The sequence below is a fragment of the Passer montanus genome, unplaced genomic scaffold (genome assembly GCF_014805655.1).
Source record: "Passer montanus isolate IOZ18808 unplaced genomic scaffold, ASM1480565v1 scaffold111, whole genome shotgun sequence".
NCBI lineage: Eukaryota > Metazoa > Chordata > Aves > Passeriformes > Passeridae > Passer > Passer montanus.
The window spans coordinates 1661576-1679243 of record NW_024357725.1 but is presented as its reverse complement, the minus strand read 5'-3'; the positions used below and the strand labels follow the sequence as shown (position 1 = coordinate 1679243).

General features: G+C 40.5%; 1 protein-coding gene across 15 annotated transcripts in view; it reads right to left on the bottom strand.

The window, feature by feature from the left end:
• Positions 1–17668, bottom strand: part of HERC1 (HECT and RLD domain containing E3 ubiquitin protein ligase family member 1) — a 101807-nt gene that overhangs the window by 76689 nt on the left and 7450 nt on the right. Inside the window, exon 1 of one of the 15 annotated variants that reach the window (XM_039731417.1) lies at positions 9220–9239. The exons of 12 other annotated variants lie outside the window; for them this stretch is intronic. The gene's annotated coding sequence lies outside the window, so the exon portion shown is untranslated. Of the gene's footprint in view, positions 1–5880; positions 6016–6063; positions 6213–9219; positions 9240–17668 lie in introns of those variants that run through there. 2 more of the 15 variants (XM_039731379.1, XM_039731406.1) reach the window with 2 other exon arrangements.

Genomic DNA, 17668 nt, shown 5'->3' with positions numbered 1-17668 from the left:
ACCTGAGGGACTCCTAGAGCACCTCCTGTGCTCAAGGTCCCTTCAGCCTGATGTCACCTGGGTGGTTTCTAAAAAGGAGTAGAAAATTTATTATTTTAAGAGATGGCAGCCAGATCACACTACAGCTCCTGATGCTCCTACAAGTAGTTAAAGCTTTGTTTGCAATGGTGAGAAATTAACTTCTGTGATGGGTCAGAAATATCAAGCATTTTTTGGCCCATGCAAAACTCAGGAAAGATTTCACAATCAGAATGAATAGATAATTCTATGAGCTCATTAAAAATATGAATCAATTAATTTACTGCAAGTGACACTGACTACTGAAGAACTTATTCTGGGATGTTATTTTAGATAATTTTTGATAAAGTAGAAGTTCTGAGTTCATTGCCAATCACAGTTCTGGAAAAGCTAATTTTCTTAAAATATGACAGAAAACCTAATATAATATCTTTCTATTTACTGCCTCACTGTGATGACAGTATTGCAGCTGCATTATTAAAGTGGAATCTCTTCAAAGTTTCAACATTTGTTTCTTAGCATGAGCACTTAGAACCCTTTTAAATTATTTTTTCATTCAAACACATGTAACATTCTTACCAGTAAAGCAAAGTCTTTAGTCTGCATGCCAGACTACTAAATTATTTGCTCAATATTCTGTCAAATTCCTAACCTGTACGACTCCAGAGCTGAATGTGAAATTCAAGATATGGCTGCACCTTTATTTTGTGCAACAGAAGGCCTGTTCTCTGGTTTTGCCAAGTTCCACTCCTAACAGTTCCATAAAATGAAAGATTACCTTAAATTGTCATCATTCCAGTCTTTCACACTTCTTACAAAGAAGCCACGAAGTCCCAGTAAGAATCTTGCTTTACATGCTGCCAGCTGGTGGAATGCAGCAATTTTTGCAATCCTTATTAGAATTTTACAATCTCAAAGTGCAACTAAACCAAACTGATTTGCTTCCCTGTTTTCCTAAATAAGGGACTGTATATACAGGATTTAGCAGCACGTATCAGAGCTCCAAACAACTTTTACAGCCTTTTACTTGAAAGGTGATTTAGAAACCAAGAATGTATAAAAGTAATTAAAATTCTGCCTTGTCACATGCCAAAAATGTGAAATGTACAGAAATGTAAAACCCACAAAACGTTTCATATGGCTTATGGCAAGGGGACACTATGGCAGTTGAAGCCAACAGGACACAATGTTGCCTAGAAGAGTTAGCTGTTCAATATTTCACTAAAAAAAGCACTGCAGGTTCAATATTTCAGTGCCAAAAAGCACTGTAGGCCACTATACAAGGCAAGAATCTTCAAATGTTCTTTTTGGCCTGTCTATATAGTCTGAACACACTGGCATGAGATGCAAGGTGAATGGAATCCATCCAAAACAGTCAGAGAAAAGATAAATGAGAAATTGCTTGCACTGCAGCGAAATTACTACAAATTCAAAAAGAATTGAAAGTAAAAAATGTCCTCAGAAACAGCAAAAAAAAATTTAAAAGGCAGCAGCGATAGTAACAGGAGATGGACTGTAAAACAGCGGAGAAAAATAAGTTGTGGTCTCCTACAAATCTGGAATAGGAAGCAAGGAATAAAAGGAACTAACCCAGATAAAGTGAGCAAGAAGAGCAGCTACAGCAGACTGTCCTTCACTACTGAAACACTGAGGAGAAATACGCACCAGCATTAATTCATGTGAACATCTGTCACCACTGAGCACAAGGGCCAGAATCTTTCCTCCTTGTATTAGCCTCCTGCTCAGCATATGAAAACTAAATGAATGACATCATCATTCTGAATAAGATTAATAATGTAAACAAATATCAACTTTTCTTTCCAAATATTGAATTCTACCTAACCTTATATTTGTTAAGTAAGCCATGGTAAGGTCCTACTTGATATTCTTCCAGTTTTAGTCTTCCTACATGATTTTAGGTTCCCGTGGGATTATTCATTTATTCATTATCAGGTATAGTATTGAAATCAATATAATCCTATGCTTTCAGCTAGTCACAACTGGTTACTCCAAAAATCTTTTTGGAGACAGATTAAAGGAAGACAAAGTTATTTTTAAGTTAATAGGAAATTAAAGCTATTTGCCCTTTTGCCTTTAGGGTTTAAAAAGAAAGTGATACTAAAACCTAATCATGGCTTCTCAATGTAAACCCCTGAGGGCTGTACAAAATCTTCCCAAGCAGAGAAGAAATAAAAAATATCATTATTATTCAGCAGATAAACTTAGAAAAATCAATTTAATCCATTACTTCTTCAGATGCTTTAAGGTTACCAAAACAAAAGCTGAGAATGCAAGGCACTCTACATGCACAATCATCAAAAACAGTTAGTGAAGAGGAGCTGAGAAGCAGAAATTCCCCGTGCATCAAAACACCCCAACAATTTTAGTAAAGAAAGGTGCCTGATCTTGCATTGGAAAAGGGATGAAAACTGTGCTGAGGTCTTAGCACTACCATTCTGCCCAAAAGGTACAATCACTTGTACTTCTACTGTGTAGTGTAGTTACAGTATTTTCAACAACCCCAACACATAGGAACAGACATTTTCTTGCAAAAACTACCTAAGTTTTAAAGATGTATTTACCAGAAATCATGACTTGAAATTGAAAACTCAGCAAGAGACAGGAGAGTGCAATATGTACAAGACAGTCAAAATTCAAACACATTCAACTTTCAAGTTAGCTATGTGTAAGCAGAAAAATGGACTGCAGCCTTTAGAGATAGGCAGGCAGGCAGGCAGGCAGGTAGGTAGGTAGGTAGGTAGGTAGATAGATAGATAGATAGATAGATAGATAGATAGATAGATAGATATATAAGAGCAATGGAGAGATACTTGTTATCAGGGCCTGTGGTGACAGGACAACAGGAAATGGTTTTAAACTGAATATGAGTAGGTTTACATTGGATACAAAGAAGAAACATCTCAATGAGGGTGGTGAGACCCTGGAGCAGGTTGCCCAGCTAAGTTGTGGATGTCCCTTTGTGTTAACACTTCCTGTTAACATTTGCATTTCTTGACTAAGAGAACTCCTATTATAACTACTTGGAAAAGAAACTTCTGTTGTGTAAATTCATGCATTTGTAAGGAAATGTTTTGAGAATGAAATTTCAGTATTATCTAGTCCTGACAGCAAAAGAAAAAATTGTCACTAGTAAGGAGGACTCAAACTGCAGGCTCTTCTTTAAGCAGCAAACTAATTCCAACTTCCAGCAGAGAAGATGATTGCTTGAGCCACCTGAACATTCTCCCAAAAAGCTTGGAGACATCAGATCAATCACAACAGGCCAGGGAATATACCTGGCCAGTTCCAAGGTCACAGCTACACTTACTGTTGATGCGTAAATCCTGTAAGCACTGGGCTGCAGACTGGCTTTGTTGGTTTTGGTTTTTTGGTTTTTTTGCAATAAGAATTTACGAGTGTTACTATGAATTACTCCAATGCACAGCAAGCAGCTGCAGCACACCGGCAGTTATTTCAAGCAGCCCTTTGACAGCAGGGCTTCAATTTCTGAGGGCTACTTCAGATGTTTTTAAAGAGCTAACACCTACTAGATTTGAATGTTCCACTTGACTGTCAGTCAGTGCAAGGGAGACAGACAAAAAGAAACCCTGGCAGCAGTTTCGGAGTTTGAGTACTTCTGAGAGCCAATCACGGCAAACACAATCAGCACAGCACTCACCATTCACTACCACAGCTTTGACACCAGGAAGTCAAAGACAGCCATAGAGAATTGCATCCTACTTTTAACTCAAACACACTAGTGCAAGATAAAAAAAATCTCCCAAGTTACATGAACAGAGGAAGATTAAGTATCTGTACAGGATCTAAGACCATTGCTTTGAAAGGCTAATGACTTCCTAACAACCTATGACCAGAAACCAAATGACTACTCCACCAAGCCTACCTAAAATACATATAATTTCTGTCTCCATTACTTACTTTTAAAATGGGAATGACTGCATCTCTACCCCATGAGTATTACAAGAATAATAACACTAAAACAGAAAGAAAAATTGGAATAATATGTCTTAACATCTTACACATACATAATTTTACTACTGAAACACAAATATTATTGCTAATTTCATATGTAGCCTTCCCCATCCTTAAAATGGTCCTACTCCAGTCATTACTGATAATTTGAAGCATTAATATTATTAATAAATCGAAATATTAATATGCTTTTGCAGGGCACCCCTGTAGTGTTTTCTCTGAAAAATAAACTTTATGGCTACCTCAGATTGGTAAACTAAAGGCAAAACCCAACAAATATCTTTAATCAACTACTACCTATTTAATTCAGTTCTGAAACAGCAGAACAAGTTTTCACTGTTAAAGAATTTTTCAATTCACAGATTAAATTAATAAAAAAAGACTGTGTTATATTCTTACTATGCCAAGCAGTCTCTTGGCAAAAATAAGTCAAAGACTTGACATCCCTATGCTTAATTAACAATTAGATAAACAACTCCTTTACAGTTTCAAAAAAAAAAAAAATTCAAGACTCCCACTTCCCCTTCAACTTACATACTTCCAACCTCATAAACTCCTTTAGTCTTAGTGTTCAAAGAAGAAAACATACACGACATATTTAAATAAGACCACAGGAGCAGAGAGAAAAACCTCACTACAGGTTTGCACTCAGAGATAAAAAGCTTTGAGAAGTTTCATTTTAAAACACAACCACTGCGATACAGCCACCTAACAAATTCCTCATAGGTGCAAGGCTACAGGAGACTGGCAATGCCATTCTGTCCTATGGCACAACATTGTACAGCTTTTAGTCTTGCACACAAAAAACAGATTCCTCTCAGAATGGGGAAGTAGTAATAGACTGACGAGGTACAAAGTCTACCTTTCCAGATTAAATACCTATTATAATTTTTCCCAAAACTATGTGAGACTTAACCCTGAGATCAAAGTCCTTCACAGTCCCACATCCCAATGGAGCAGACATGGTATCTATGGGGTCTCTAAAAAGGAGCATTAAATTCAGCACATGTAAACTGAGGTTTTGTTATGAAATACCAGCATAGAACACTCCGCTAAACTACAAATCTGATCAATCTCATAAGACAATATACATATGTACATATACAGACATGTACAGGATATGTTTACATGTATATAGAGCACACGGTTCCAGCTACAGGAAATTACACCACTCACAAGGAAACAACCAGCTTAGATATGCGGCAACAGAAATTAAAATGTTTCAACTGCACTAAACCTCTCCTATATACTGTGAAAGGGTGAGGGGAAAACAATAGTATTCTGCCCTTTAAAAACATGAAAAGCAGCTTGTGTTCAGCAACATCTCCATGAAATTAACCATATGCAGTTTAAAAAAAACCAAATCCAAAACACGACAACAAAACACCTGCTAGGACTTCACTTTGAAATACAAAATAAATAATCTCTAAGTAAAAGTATACATATAATGTCGCAGTATTGCAAGCAAGAGCAAACAAATATGCCATGCGAAGATGGTGCAATTCAGATAACAGGTCTGGAGATACAAGGAACACCTACCTAGTCATGCACACAGTTGATGAAGGCAAGCATGACAAATTTCAGACTGAATTTTGTGACACCTGCCGGGTCCACCTGGGACGCACGTAGCCAGAGATGCATTAAACATTTAGAGGAAAATGCACGGCCACACTACAACAGCATTCATGAGGTTCATGGGGAAAAAGCACACGCTCCAAGAACCTCAGCCGAAGCACAATGCAGAATTCGTACATCTTATACCACTATGAAACAGCACAAAAAGCCCCCACCAAGGGAGAAGAGCTGCCGGAGGACGCCCTTCCTTCTCCCACCCTCAGCAACAGGGCAGTGACACCTGACCGACCCCACCTGCTTCCCCTTTTCCTCACGGCCGCCTGCATCTTCCCCCGCTCCCGGACGCCCGCGGCTGCAGCTGCGGCCCCGCGGTGCTGCCGGGCGGGGAGGGCGCGGGGAGAGCCATCCCGGCCCTGGGCTCGCCCAGGCCTCCCTCCCCTGCCCGCGCTCCTCAGCCCCACGCGGCCGCGCGCTCACCAGGCAGCGGCGGGGGCAGGCGGCGGCGCTCGGCCCGGGAGCCCCGCGGGAGCGGCGGGGCGCGGAGAGCGGAGCACGGAGATCCCGCCGGGAGCCGCGTCCTCCCGGCCCGGATTGTCACAGGGAAAACATGACGCGGGCGGGGAGCCGCCGATCTCGCGGGGCTACCGCGCGGCTCTCGCGAGATCGGCGGTCCCGGCGGGAGCGGGGCTGGAGACGGGGCCCGGACAGCGGCGTTCATTGGCTTTCTGCCAGCGTGAGGAAGAGCGGACTAATGCTTCTGCATAAAAACGACCAAAGAAGCGGGTCAGAGAAACGAAGCACCTAATTTAGGCCGGGATCCTGATGGAATTGATGTATTGGGCAGTCAGTGAAAAGAAGAGAAAGGGATACCATATGCAGGGACAAAAAGTGCAGAAAAGGCAGAACAAATCACATTAGAGGACAGGCAGGAGTGTATTAACGTGTTTGCTTAAACAAAATGAACAAAATAACAGCAATTAGTAAAACTGTCACTGAGGAATGAAATTCCAATTCTGAAGAAGGATAAAGGATACAGTTAAGATTGTCACAGGCTTAGATGGTGGCAGCAACAGCGGCACACCAAGTGAGTGAGGCCACAGTGACAACAAACAACATGGTGAGAAATCTCGGTTATACCCACATGAACTGGTAACGTGCATACAATATTAGGGATGTCATGACTGAATCAGTAGACATTCATAGACCAAGTAAATGGGAAAACTGCCAAGAAGCAAGAGGCAAACTGCAAGAAGGGACTGCATATGTTTGAGTACATCACTCTAAGTCAGGAATACAATGGAACCTTACAAAAATTACTGATGTGAAATAGGTGAATAGGAAATAATTGTTTATGCTCTCCCAGTGGAAGAGCTAGAAGGTAACAAGAGGAACTAGTAGATGAAAAATTCAGAACAAGGAAAAGAATTACTGTTTCTTCATTCACATATAATTAAGCTGTAGAACACCTTGATGCAGGACAAAATGTAGTAGAAGTTTACCTGGACTCAAAAAGAGAACGGAAAAACACAGGAAAGAAAAAAAAATCCATCAGTTTACCAAAGATATCTCCTCTGGTTGAAACATGCCCCAGCCTACAGAAACCCCTACAACATTTGGGGGACACTTTCCTCTGTGCTTGCTCCTGCCTTTCCTTCCCAAGACATGGGCTGATGGCTGGCTCAGACGTGGTGGCAGTGCACCAGCGATCCCATCCTTATGTTCTTGTCCTATATAGCCTATGTTTCCTGGATCTCTCCTCATGAGCCTTAATGCTTTATTCTGAGATATGAAGAGTTAGGGGAGGTCCCTAACGGTAACGCTCAGCTCCCTGGAGGGACTGTTGCATTTCATGACACAAGTTCCAACCAAAATTGGACTAAATGTGACTGACCACTTTGGAGACACATCCCAGGTATTGATGGCTTTTCATTCTGCCCCCTAAAAGGCAACTCAGGGATGCACAGCGTTTTGCATCAGAATAAAACTCGAATACCTTGCTTTGAAAAGTCTGACCTAACCAAGCCAAAAATCACAGACTAAGAAAAAAGTCCCTGTTAGCAATTTACCCATGTAATACCAACCCAGAGGATAATGGTCAAGACAACCCATTTTTGTTCAAGAAGTTGTAAGATTTTTTTGTTTTGTTTTGTACCTCTAACTACACCAGCTAATCTTTTGTCTAAAATCATAGTCATAGTCAAACTCTGCTGTGAATGAGCACCTTCTTTGTTGATGAGACCACCTATGCTAACAAATACCATCAGAACAGGGGTAAACGATAAAAACATTTTAAAGCATTCCTTAAGTATTTCAAATATATCAGCTGAAGGATGCTGTATAAGAAATAAACTTTAAAAAAGTCAACAGATACATGAAAACACATTCAGTGCAGACATGTCCAGCAGATCTGCAATTCCACAGAAGAGAAAGAAGAATAAACAGACACACTCAGCAGTATGTGCTCTTCTCCATGTTCACATGACCCATGCCCACACACATTAATCACAACACAAAGACAAAACCTTAACATTAACTGGATCTTTTATGGCTTGAAGGCTCCACCTGCAGCCAAGCATTGTATAATTCTCAAGGAATTTCTTAGGTTGCGAATGTCTAATGCTTTTAAGTTACGTACACTTTAATATTAAGTTCACAAAACCACAAGTTTTTCTGTTTTGTTTGTCAAGTCTTTACTCAGCCCATCAATCACTCTGCAGTACTGAGAGTCAAGGGCTCTCCCCTTGCCATTTGCCTGGATGCAGGTGCAGGGGCTGTTTCCAGAGGCCCACTGATCTCAGAATTTAAGTTACACTGGAGGACCATTGCTCTTGCAATGCTATGAATAGCTATTGCTATAAAAAGCATCTTTGTGAATTCTCACGTGAAACTTGTTTATTAGATAGCAACTATTAATATTTGATATTAACTACAATCTTTGATAAGTCAAGTGACTTCCACAGTTTCTCCTTCAGAGCTAGACCCCCAGTGCCTGAGCTACTGTCTGCATCTACAGCTAGCTGGACTCAGGAGCTGCCAAACTAGGAATAAAACCTAGCATGGCAAGTGATGCAGAATGAAGAGGTCTAGTCCATCACTGTATTAAGCAGGCAAGTATTGTCAGAATTACTGAGAACCCAAACAAAGCAAACAGCATTCTAGCCTACAGTAGCGCCAGTAGGTCTGAAAATAAGGACATTAATAAGGGGAACAAGTCTATATTTGCTCTGACACTACCAACGGCTGTCACCACAATTCAGCCACCTCATCTGAGAGTCAATTATCATTAAATCAAAACACTTGCATCCTTTGGAAATTGCAGAGGCTCCTAAAACTCATTTGGGTACCCCGAGGACATACTAGAGGAAAGATGAACCCTCCAGCCACCTGCAGCTATATATTAACAGTGGGAACGTAACAAAAAAAGTTGAGTTTTATGGGACACCCTAGACATAGGCCAGGAATACCTGAATCACAGCTTTTTAGTAGGCAACATCATTCATCCTCTCCCCCTTCTTCACAGCAAGCATAAGCAGAAGTATTCAAAACTACAAATATCAAGAGTTCAGCCCCTAATGTCCCTGACTGCAGGACATTTATCCCCCATTTCTATTTCCAAAATAGTTTCCATCTTACCTTCAAAGCATAGAGGGTGGCCAAGAGAAAGCCCATATGATTCATCATGGAGGTTTCAAGAGAAAGGCGGCTGTAGATAGTACCTCTGTTATCTCTGTGCTCTCACCTCTTCTTTAAAACAGAAATAATCTTTCATGATGCAGACCTCTCAAGTCCCACCCACAGTTTTCCTCCTTCCCAGCTTCACTTGGACTAAGGCAGATTTCTTCCAGCATTTAGCTCTACAAGACCTGTTTTACATCAGTGATTCCCTATTACTTTGCAGGAGTTACTGCATTATTTATTAGTTTAAAAGGTACTGTTACGTAATCCCATCAAATGTACTTTTAATATTAAGCAATGAAGAGAAAGGTACAATGACAGAACAATGCACAATTTAACATCAAGCATTTTTCTGACTATTAATAATTATCCTTTACTTTTTTAGTAACCACATTTAACTCTTCATCCTCTTCTGAGCCAAACATTTCACCAGGGCTATGAGCAATTCCACTCTCACTATTTTTGTAAGATCTTTTTTTATAATGCAGTGCCTAGGACAAGACCCAACATCCAGCATGAGGCTACGCTATTTATCTAGGGCTTATTCTTAACTACTTTTCCACAATGCAGGATAATTTTGGATCATTACAGAAAATGGGAATTTATATATTAAATACCTCAATTAACTGTGTTTTGATTTTACTGACTTCTCTTTTTCCAGCAGACTTTGCTAACATTGGTATGCCTTGCTGTTGTCATGGCAATGAAAGGAGTCTGTATGGTTTGGGATGTGACTCAGAAAAAAATTTATACAGAAATGGGCCAACAATTACAACAAAGGACATTAAATGTTTCTGTGCCACCAATTAATAAATGGTCAATGGAAAAAAAAGAGAAATATCCCAAATCTGAACAAATGATACTGAACAAAACTTGATTGGATAGAAGACACCAAATTATTGCTTGTGACCCTCTGTTGCATTTAGGTCTCTATGTATAGCTTTATCACCCCAAGAGTAATTAAAATCACAGTGATCTGCCTGGGCAGTTACTTAACCATAACAGAATCCATATTTGCTCATTCTAAACTCTAAGAATGTAACCCAGAAGTTACATTCTTAGAGTTTAGAAATATTAAGAGTCTTCTATTGTGGGCTTATCCCAATAAAAACCAGTCTCAAAGCCATCATCTCTGTGAAGGCTCATTCAAAGGCAAGGCTCTTCTCATGGCTCACAATTTACATGAGGCAAAAGGGAGGTGAGTTTGCCAATTAAAAGATGAGGAAAGGAGCTTGTGGCAGTCACTGAGGAGGTGTGGACAGAGCAGTTGCAGGCACTAAAAAACATGACTAAAGCCAACCTACACCAATCTATGAAATGCATGGAAAAATTATTTTTAACTAGACATTCACCGATGTCTTCCATATGTTATTCGTGACAACACTGGCTCTTTTCCTGTGGATCCAAGGTATGTGAGGGGAGCTGTTATTAGATAATTTGCCTGGGCAGGGATGCCAAATACGAAGGCATTGAAATATATGCATGTGTGTCATCCCTTAATTTCATCTTCTGACTCATGTTCTGGAGTGACAGTTCCTCTGCCTGGCACTTCCTGTTCATATCAAGCTGAGCCATACTAAGTGTTATTTATTAGAAAGCAATCTAAAGCCACATCCACAAGGCCAGCTGGCTCTTACCCCAGTACAAATCATCAGTGCCACATAATCAGCAGTTTCAGAGCTCAGGATTGCAGGTAGTTGTGTCACTTCTTTTCTTCTACTCTTGGACTCAACTGTGAAATCTGCATTTCACAGTTGAGTAGGAACCAGTCTGAAGTAACCTCCAATTTAAGATCTAGCTCAATCCATGGCCATCTCTCCCTTTCTTTAGCTAGCTGGTAACTTTTTCCAACTGTTTTGCTCAGCCTAGCTTTGCATCAAGGTTCTACACCTCACAAATGTCCTTGGCCAAGTCAAGACAGGAAACATTGCAGTGAACCACTGGGGAAAAGGCCTGGGAATCAAGAGGGGTTTGCACTGGAAGACAATGAATGATAATATACTGGGGAAATTAAAATAATTATATATGAGCAACGAAGTAACAACTGAATTCATACACAAGACCTAATTCCAAACTAATCTATGCATGGGTATATGGGTATGAAACATTTTGAGCATATGTGGCAAGCAGGTTACTAGGACTTCAAGAGAATTAGTAATTCTCATCACCTCAATATGGTTGCATCCAGTGCATAGCTACAGTGCAGTTTAAACATTGTGTCAAAATAATACCTATATGCATAAAAGTAATGGAGAGTACTAATCAACAAAAGAGAATGGCCAATGGTCAAAGTACCATTCATAGGATTGCCCTTCCTAGCTGTGTTCTTATGGGTTATTCACAATTCCTCTGGGGTCTCATGAGTGAATTTTGGTGCTCTGCTTTAAAAACCCCTGTTGCAAAACCCTGTAGTGTGTCTCCACTTCTCATGTTTTTAGCAATACAGTTGGGAAAAGAAAGGTGCCTGTCACAATTGCTTTCCCCTCCTACACCCTGTAGTCTTTCCTACTCAGTGAGCAAGACCTTTGAATGGAAGCAAGGAAAAAAGGTAGCACAGTGCTCTAACAATCTCTTTGCGCTTACGACTGGAGACTCCCCTTCCCTTTGCATTTCAAGTGGAGAGGTTATCCAGCTTCCATGGCCCTGGAGCAGCAGGAGCAAACAGACCAGTTGCTCTTGGCAGGACACGGGGGGATGGACCCAAGCTCTGCCAAATACAGCACGCAAGAGCTGTGTGCATCCCCAGCAACCTCAGAGCCCTCCCAAAGGGGAGCACCCGCAGGGTTGCACCAGTTAATATTCACAGAGAGTTGCATAATATCAAACTGGGCTCAGTAGCAAAGGAACACTTGAGCTGTTTCAAGCACGCACCATTCTAGTTTCTTCAATGGAATCCAAGACAGGTGAAAAGTTTAGGAAATTAAAGACTAAACTTTATGCAATTCACAAGCACAGCATTGATCCATTCCCCATTTCTGTAACCAGAAAAAAAGCCTTTATTTAGAGGGCTTCAGTTAAGCAAAAAGCTTCCGTTTTTTTTTCACTGAGGCCCTCTGACCCAGACTAAATTCCCTTCCTCCTTATTTCTCTCTGAAGTGAGTTATACGTCTAAGTACTGGCACAGACCTGCTTTCAAATTACCCTAATCTTTCTGCACAAATGCAGAATATTATTATCCTTTACCACATTTTTTCCATGCAATATCCTATGCATCATTTCTTTCATCAAGAATTTAATTTTGAAGGTCAGAATATATAATAATTTCATAAAAGGCATTAACAAATATTAAACCTAGGAAAAGCATTTTTTTTAATAATTGTGAGTTGGGGTTTTTTGCAGAATACAAATGCATAAAGATAAGAGCTGTTCTCAAAATTAGCAACATTCCAAGATCATGATTACGCACAGTACTCAGGTCATTGTGCCACATGAAACCTGAAGGCCTGAAAGATATTGAAAAGCCTTTCTTCTGTACAGCATATTCAAATGCATTTTTAGCCTTTTCAGAAATAATTCATTTTTCCACATTATCTAGATCATTCCTCAGAATAAACCAATAAAATTAAAACAAAAGATTTTCCAAAAAACCTTTTTAGGGAAAAAACCCCAAACTTACAACTCTATTTACACCCCAGAATTCCTCTTTCTGAACTTGAGCTACAAAAGCAATTGATTTTTCTCTGAGTTTATCTTTCTTTTCAATTCTGACACCTATGTGTCTTCCTTGCTCATGTCCATTCCACCATTTCACTACTTTTTCCTCCCTTTTCCTAACAGTTATTTGTCTAGCCCTCTAACTGCTGAGGTTTTTTACTGACTTTTCTTTGGCTTCTGTCAGTCCATTAACATTTTCCTAGTTTCTAACTCAAAGTGAATATTCCATCTGTTGTCTGAAAGCTGTACAATGAGGAATTATTCTTGTGTTTTCATGAATCAATGACTACTCTGTAAGGCTAAAAGCAATTTTTCCTCTTCCCATTGTTTTTACATTTCCTCTCATTCCATTTGTTCTTGCATTCAATTTTTTTTTTCCTGCAAACACCACAAGACATATAATACCCTCCCACACATTTCACTTTGAGATCTCATAGTATTTTTCAAAAAGAATCCTCTTTCCCTTAGATGAGGAGGGGGAAAATGTACAAATCAAATAGAGTTATCTCATCCCAATATGTCTAGCAGAGGCTGTGTTTCAGTTCCGCATGTTACCTAATATTCTCCTTTTACAAGAAAATGCCTGCTGATAGTGGTCTGTGTAGAAGGGGCTGGTAAAGTTCCAAACTGCTTCTTCCTGTCCCACACAGCTCCTTGGGCTGCTTTCACCACACCACCTGGCTGCTGCTGGGCAAGGAACGCTCCCACTCACAAGGGACACTCAGAAGTGTAAAGGTCACTTTCCAAATGAATACTGGAAAAAAAATCTTTCACTTGGAGTGCTATCATCATTTCAGAGAGGTCAAAATTAAGCCTAGTCAGACGGAGCAACTTCTCCAATAGCAGGGTTTAACCCAAAAGCCCAGAGCTCCTTCCACATGTATTCTGGATTTGTATGTGCCATGAAGTCCTGGACTTGACAGACAGAAGCACAGAGCATCCAACAGACATTTCCTCTTTGACATAGCTAATTCAGTCCCAAATCACCCAGAAAAGAGACAAGTTAAAACATTTATATCATGAAACACTAATAAACACTTCATCCAATTCCACAATGAGAATTATGAAAACAGGTAAGAGCTGATAAAACTGATTAAAAGAAAAAAAAAAAGGAGGAAGTAAGAAAAGATCAAGGCAAACACACAAGAGACAATTAATTTAAAACCCCATCCTACACCTACTTTTGAATTTTCTCCAAATGGACTATATCAAGCTCTACACAGATAGTGTTAAATCAATTTAATTACAGAATCACATGGAAAATAACATTTAAAACCTTTCACTCCTCTTCCCAAGAGTGAAGCCAAACTACTACCCAACACATCTTAGTAATTTTCTCTTTTTGTTTATTAAAAAAAAAATCCTGGAATTTTTCCCTAACAGAAAAAGAAAAACACAAAATAACCCCAAGTTTTGCTCTGAAATGGAAAGCAGTTCCATTATATAGAAATGCTTGGCTAGATGAATAGAAAGCTCTGCCCTTTGCACAAAAAGGGCTGCAAAGAGCATCCTGTTTAACCAAGCTGGTGTCTTAAAGAACAGCCATCAACACATCCTCTGAGTAATTTGTATATTTAGGATGGGATGTAAGTTATCGTTATCTGAACTTTCTGGATCATTTTTTGAGTTAGCTTAGAAATTCTTTATGTTAGTTTTCTGCTTCCAGCTGAAGCACACACCAAGTACCTACTCTCTGCTTTCACATTAGAGTTTGCCATATCAGTGTACACTTAGATACCTGCTGTGCCAGCCTTTGAGTGAAGAGAGGCTTTGGGATCTTTTTTGGTCTTGCTCTCACATCTGTACTTCAGTGAGGTTATCCAGTGCTGAGTATTGGTGCTAAGAACGAAGTCCATGCTATGGAATTAAACCTACTGATAAGACAGGTGCCAGAATGACTAATTTCAGCATGGTGACATGGGAACGAAAATAGGCATCTCTTTTCTGTTGCTGTGGGGTGTCACAGAATCAAAACTCCTATTGTATTGGAAGGACATGGTACCTGGACAATGCTTAAGGACAGTGGATTGGCCCACACCCACTGCCATCTCCTACACTTCCCCTAATGTTTGCTGCCCACACTGTCCAATACAGTGACCCTTTCCCACCTCTCCCAGCTCCTCCTCAGTGTCATTCCCCTGCTGCCCTCATTCACTACCCTTTCTCCCCTTTTTAAGAACATTTCCCAATTCGTCTCTCTCTCATCAACATGTGAACATGTGACCCAGCCCCCCACACTGCAAGGCCAGCCAGTCTGCAAACACACTTTATTCTAGTTGGCCTCTGCTCAGTTCACACAACATGAGCAGGGCAGCAGCCGCTGCCTCGCACTGCCGCGAGGACACGTGTCCTTTAGCCTGGCATGGAGGAGCTCCAGTGGAACACTGTGATCTGGTGCTTGGAAAGGCAATGTGTCCCCCGTCAGTGCTCATTCACTTCCTCAGGCAGAGGAAAAGCTCCAGCATTGGCTGAGTATAACTGAGAAGGTGGGGGAGGCATAGGTGTGAGACAGTTTGGTATTTTATTTTGTCTGCAATATTTTCAATTATGGGATTCTAACTGGCCCACCATCATTCACAAGCTTTCTGTCAGATGTATAGCCATACACAACAGAGAACAAACTATTTTAATACCTGGAAATGCCACTCCAAGAAATGTCCTTAACTCTTCTTCCATGTAACAGGCATCTTAAGGAATTAAAACCAAAACCAATGTCATCCTTTCAATGCAGCAGTTGAATAAAACAATACAAATTAATATTATTGTTCATGTGCCACTGGACGAACAATTTTTAAAGTTCACAACTGAAGACAACAAAAAAACCTCAGTCATTTACTTTGGCCACAGTTTAGAAGCAATGCAACAGTCATGACTCAGCTAAACCAAAAGCAGCAAGGCAGTTGAAGCAACATGGACAACACCTTCTATTACATTGCACTTTTCATGTAAGGGTGTCCTCCTTGAATTAAAAGCTGAAATGCTACTGTGAAAACAAGGAATCAACACTACAGGAAGGTAATGCAGAAGTACCATTCACAGCAGCAGCAGTTTGCAGGAAAGTAATTTGGGACATATAGATTGAGAATGCTGAGAGGAAACCCCTGCTCAGGATTTGAAAGAGAAGGTGGCCTGAAGAAACATTGCTGGGTCTTGCCTCCAGATTTCAAAGGACAAAGTATTAAGTTGAAAACTTTTATAAATATACACTGGTACGATTAGTGAAAGAGAGAGTGATCGCTTACACCAGGCTTTTCCAAAAGCAGAAGTGTAGTCCTGGTGGCCTGAGCAAAAAGGAAGCTCCCTGACACAATACCCATCAATCCAGACTACTCTTACTGGTTATCCATTACTGGTAACTTTGGGGCAGAAACCCCGTGAGGACCTGTAGTGATGCTCTCCAGACCCCCTCTGCCAGGACCTCTGCACACAACCAGCCCTTAGGGTTTATCTTACAATCCCATGCCCTACCAGAGAATTATGGGGATGAAACTGTACCAGAGCTGGGCACTGGAGAAGAGATTAGGCTGTCAAGCACATGGAGCAGGAAGACAATTAGGCAAAACAATAGTGAAACAACAGGGAGGGCAGGTATATGCCTGTCCATCTTTCCACACACTGATGTGGGACATTTGAATTTTCAAACCAAACTTCATTCCGTTCCAGGCTGCTCTAACATGCCCCAGGATCCACAGCCATGCCTACACTGAGGCAGGACAGATAGAAAGCCTACAGCATTGAAAATAGTACAGGTATGGGCTCTTCCTTTGAAGCAGACCACTGAGAAGGATTTTCAGGTTTTGCACAGACAGGAATGCTTAGATCTAAATAGAGAGAGAGTGCAGCATAGGTCAAAGTTCCTTCAGAAGAGCATTTGGTAGACATGCGTAACCCTGTCCTCCAGAGAGCTCAGGGTCAGACTTTTAATTCAATTCTAGATGTTCTCCTCTATCTGAAAATAATGGTTTTTACAGCATGAGAAATCAGGCTGCGCTGCACAATAGTTTGACATAGGAACATGACATGGGAGAAGGACTGCAGGCCAATATAGGACAGGAAACGAAGGACAGCCATTGGATCCCAGCGGAGCACAGCTCATGCATGCCAGAAGCAATTAGTGCCATGGGAAACAGGCCAGCCTGCCATGGTCAGCAGCCATCCCTGCTCAACAGCTACAGGGCATCTGCACTGCAGCTTGACACGGGGCCAACCATGGGGCACCTCCAAACACACAATGTCACTCCACATTTTGGGATACTGGGAGAGAACAAAAACATACCACCTAGCAAATGCTCAGCAACTTCTCACAGTAGTGAGTCATCATTTCTGTATCTTCATTATGAAGTGACCAGATGCTTAACTCCCTTCAAGTTACAGTTCAGCAAGAAGTTAAGGTTTTAGCCCTATATTTAAAAATAAGCATGAATCTAGTCTTTTCATAAACATGTTCGATTTTTGTGAGGAAGAACCCATGTGACAAAACAAGTCAAGTTAATCAGTGTCTTGCTAAGCCTTAGAGGACTTTTCACACCATTCTGAAAGCTTCCCACAACTAAACAGTGCTCAGACACCACGTACAAACATGGTAAGGGATTTTAAATAGAATATTGTAACAAATTTGCTAGTTTCTTTTATGTGTTAATTAGCTACATCATTTGAAGACCACAAACATTTTTATTGCAATATATCTCAATTCTGCTGATCTTTAGCATTTGGATCAGAAGAGATCTTGGCTAATGTTTTATAGCTCTACACA